General features: G+C 40.6%; 1 protein-coding gene across 2 annotated transcripts in view; it reads left to right on the top strand.

The window, feature by feature from the left end:
* The window catches only part of LOC122260131 (transcription factor hamlet), a 55767-nt gene that overhangs the window by 7466 nt on the left and 43301 nt on the right, over positions 1-5000 (top strand). The window lies entirely within an intron of this gene.

Consider the following 5000-nt stretch of genomic DNA (forward strand, 5'->3'; position numbering starts at 1 on the left):
CCGGCAGGAAGGGAAGTACTTGTGAGACCTTATGCGAGGGCATACGCGGGCATCTTAAGGCATTCCCGGCAGCCTCTCCGCACATATACACCTGTGTCTTCACGCCCGCCTTCTGCCAGGCCACTGTGGGCGGTCGATTCTTGGGACTTGTTACAATGGGCGGGGGGGGGGGGGTGTAAGAATATTTTTTTTTTTTTGGTGTGTCTTTATTTTATTAAGTATTCTTATGCGACTTCTTGTTGTTGTTATTATTTTTTTTCTTTTTTATTAGGGGGGGGGATGCTAGGGGGGAGTCCTTATTGAATTCTTTTGTCTTGCTTTCGGCTTCTTCATTTTCATCTTCTTCGACTATGAAGAGATAAGAAAATAAGATTAAGAAGATAAATTATCACAACTAGATATATGATAGAGAGAAAAAAAAAACTAATAATTTTGTTATCTTTTCACTCCCCTCTCCCCCCCCTCTTTTTTCATCTTGCAACATGCTCTTCAATCTCTCAATCCCTTTTATCAGAGATTGATTTCATCTGCAGTGCAACCATGTCCAAAAACTCGATTAGATTCAACATGTATATTTTCTTTCTTTCGTAGTTTTTTTTTTTTCTTTTTGTTTAATATAGACTTTTCTTCACGTTTTTTTTTCTTTTTTTTCTATTTTTTTAATTCTAGTCTTTGTTTTGTTTACATTTGTTATTTGTTCATGATTCAATATTGTTCAATAGTTTTGTTCATAACTTCTTTTTCAAATTCGTGTCTTTCTTGTCATGTTTAATCTCTACGAAGATAATGTGAGCGCACTTTCTTTAAAGATATACTGATATAAGAATCCAAATATCAGAGCGGCTTTATGCTTTTTAAGAAGGGATAATCTGTATAATAATGAACACAATCAATATTCAAAATTTATCTGAACAAAAATCCCAAGGTTATCTTAAGATAATGAGAGGATTTGAGTGTATCTAGACTTTAAGAATGAACAGTGAGGCAGACAGACAGACAGACAGACAGACAGAGAGACACATAGACAGACAGACAGAGAGAGAGAGAGAGAGAGAGAGAGAGAGAGAGAGAGAGAGAGAGAGAGAGAGAGAGAGAGAGAGAGAGAGAGAGAGAGAGAGAGAGAAATAAGAAAGCAGATAGGACAGAGATAGAAAGAGAGAAAGAGAAAGAAGGCAGATAGACAGAGATAGAAAGAAATACAGCCAACCGGCCGGGCAGACAGACAGACAGACAGACAGGGAGAAAGAGAGAGAGAGATCTCCCCGCCGCGGACAAACAAGGGCGATAATACAGTCAAATACAGCAGATAATACACCTAAACACACTCGATGAAGAGGCGGTCAGGGCCCCTTCGCCTACGGTCACCTTTGTCAACAGCGTCGCCTCTCACGGACACGCACGCCCATCCCGCACCGCGCCCACGACCCCCTTTCCCCGCCGCCGCCGCCTCCGCCGCCGCCACGCCCGCGCCTAACCTTACCTCTCGGCTCTCCCCTCGCCTCTTCGCCCGATTCTGCGCGCCCGTCTGAAGCTAGGTCACAGCACCCGATGACCTCTCTTTACGGCGACGTAGGGGACCTTTTCCCTCCTCTTTCTCCTCCTCCTCCTCTTCTTCTTTCTCCTATTCCTCCTCTTTCTCCTCCTCCACCTCTTCTTCTTTCTCCTATTCCTCCTCTTTCTCCTCCTCTTCTTCTTTCTCCTATTCCTCCTCTTTCTCCTCCTCCTCCTCTTCCTTCTCCTCCTCCTCCTCTTCTTTCTCCTCATCCTCTTTCTCCTCCACCTCCCCCTCCTCCCCCACCTCCTCCTCCTCTTCCTCTTCCTCTTTCTCCTCCTCCTCCTCCCCCACCTCCTCCTCCTCCCCCTCCTCCTCCACCTCCTCCACCTCCTCCTCCCCCTCCTCCCCCTCCTGCTAAAGAGGACGAGGGGGCGTCGAGCAGCCCACGTGACTCAAGACGTGTGGAGGATGAGACTGAAGATGGCTGGGGACACGTTCGAGCACACATCCTCGGGCCGGAGGTAAACACACCCGAGCGAGCCAGCGAGCGAGCGACCGAGCGACCGGGTCTCGGCTAAATAATACTTGAGGCGGAGCTCGTTCGCGGTGGATTCGTCGGCGGCTGGTGCTCGCTCGCTCGCTCGCTCGCTTGCTTGCTCGTTTCGGGTGGATGTGGTACTGGTGGTGGTGGTGGTGGTGGTATAGAGGGGGAGGTGGTGGTGGTGGAAGAGGAAGAGGTGGTGGTGGAAGATGAGGAAGATGAGGTGGTGGTGGAAGAGGAGGTGGTGGTGGTGGAGGGGGTGGAGGTGGTGGTGGAAGAGGAGGAGGAGGTGGAAGAAGAGGAGGAGGTGGTGGTGGTATTGGAAGAGGTGGAAGAGGGGGAGGTGGTGGTGGTGGTCGAGGAGGAAGTGGTGGTGGTGGAAGAGGAGGTGGTGGTGGTATTGGAAGAGGTGGAAGAGGAGGTGGTAGTGGTGGAAGAGGAGGAGGAGGAGAAGGTGGTTGTGGTGGCAGAGGAGGTGGTATAGAGGGGGGAGGAGAAGAAGGAAGAGTGAGGAGGAGAAGAAGAGGGAAAATGGACGGGACGGAGTGGATTCAGTTATTATCATCATTATCATTTTCATCATTATTACCAATATCACTACCATCATCAGCATCATCATTATTATCATCATCGTAATCATAATCTTCAGTTAGGACATCAATATCGGGACCGGAACATAACTTCGTTGCGTGTGATGGATATAACTTTATATCATTAATTAAAAGATATGAAAGTGTCATACTTCAGTAGTGAAATTGATATGAAATTGCAATTGAAAATATTTTTTTTTCTATTTTTTTAAACGCCAAATAACAGATTACGTTTGCAATCCTTTGCATACCTTGTTAAATGACAATTGCATGTTGATATATCGTGCAGTGATCATGACTCGCTATTCTGGGAGTCTGTATGTGTGTTTATACGGATATATATATATATGTATATATATATATATATATATATATATATATATATATATATATATATATATATATATATATATATGCATATATATATATATATATATATATATATATATATATATAAATATATATATATATATATATATATATATACATACATACGCACATATATATACATATATCATATATATATAATATATATAATATATATATATATATATATATATATTTATATATATAAATATATATATATATAATATATATATATATATATATATATATATATATATATATGTATATGTATATATATGTGCGTATGTATGTATATATATATATATATATATATATATATATATATATATATATATATATATATATATATATATTGCATATATATATATATATATATATATATATATATATAATATATATATATATATATATATATATATACATACATACGCACATATATATACATATACATATATATATATATATATATATATATATATATATAATTATATAATATATATATTATATATATAAATATATATATATATATATAATATATATATATATATATATATATATATATGTGTGGGTGTGTGTGTGTGTGTGTGTGTGTGTGTGTGTGTGTGTGTGTGTGTGTGTGTGTTAGTGTGTGTGTGTGAGCGAGAGAGTGAGTGAGTGAGTGAGTGAGTGAGTACACGTGTGTGTTTGATAATGTGTCTGTGTCTGTGCATGTGCATATGTGTGTTCATGTGCAGTCTTATGTACGTATCCCCCGCGTTTGTGTACATGTGTATTTGGATGTGCGTGCTCTCCAAGACGTTTACTCTCCTTGGAAGACAAGCCTTTGTCGGACAAAGAATAAGATAAAAGAAGAAAAAAATAATAAAAAAGGAAAAAATACTTCCTCTAAAATTAAAAACAAAACAAAACAATCCGTTCACTTGCATCATCATCATCAATACCACGTGTTGCAAAGAGATTAAAAAAAGAAAATAAAAAAATAATCCGCCACGTAAAAAAAAAAAAAAAAACGATCTGAATGCGCAAATAAGGAGCACGCCCTTTGCAACAAGGGGGATGATCGTGCAACATGAGGTGCACGAATCAAGAGTGGGTTATTAGCCCCCGATGTCATACGGAGGCATGACCCCCCCACCCTCTATTCCCCCCTTACCCCCCTCCCCCAACATCCCACACCCCCTCCCCCCATCCCCCACACCCCCTTCCCCCTCCCCCCATCCCACACCCCCTTCTCCCTCCCCCTTTCCCACACCCCCTTCCCCCTCCCCCCATCCCACACCCCCTTCCCCCTCCCCCCATCCCACACCCCCTTCCCCCTCCCCCCATCCCACACCCCCTTCCCCCTCCCATACCCCTCCCTCGAGCGCACAATAGCATGAGACAAAAGAAAGACGCAGTGCGCAATCACACAATACCCCGTGTTAAGCCTATAGAGTTAATTATCATTATTATAATCATTATGATCGTATTTATTAAGGGTGGGATGCCAAATTAGAGTATCAATTACCGTTTCATTTCCATAGCTGAATGAGATAATTAGTGGCATCATAATAGCTGGTTGGGGAGGAGTGGGAGGGGGGAGGGGGAGGAGGGAGCGGGGGGGGAGGGGGGTGTTATAGGTGCTATGTCCTTTGTTTTTCATTCGATTGCAAAGGGGGCTTGTTGCACTGAGTAATCTTTTTATTTATATTTATTCTATACTAGAAATAAGTGTTTGAAAAAAAAGGGTTTTAATTTAACTGTCAATTGACTATTGACTTTTCTATCTATTTAGAGCGTGTGTGTATATGATGATATTATGTTATTAATTTGATAATATTATGTTATTAATTTGATAATATTATGTTATTAATTTGATAATATTATGTTATTAATGTTTCTTTTTTATAGATTCTGATCATTATGCTGTTTTATTAATTAAGATTAAATTCATCATATCATCTGGTTATTCTATTTTCTATCAATCTCAGCTAAGTGATTATATGACCTGAATTCTCCCCTTCGTTAA

This window comes from Penaeus japonicus, unplaced genomic scaffold, assembly GCF_977035675.1.
Source record: "Penaeus japonicus unplaced genomic scaffold, GWHDUDI00000001_assembly GWHDUDI00000006, whole genome shotgun sequence".
NCBI lineage: Eukaryota > Metazoa > Arthropoda > Malacostraca > Decapoda > Penaeidae > Penaeus > Penaeus japonicus.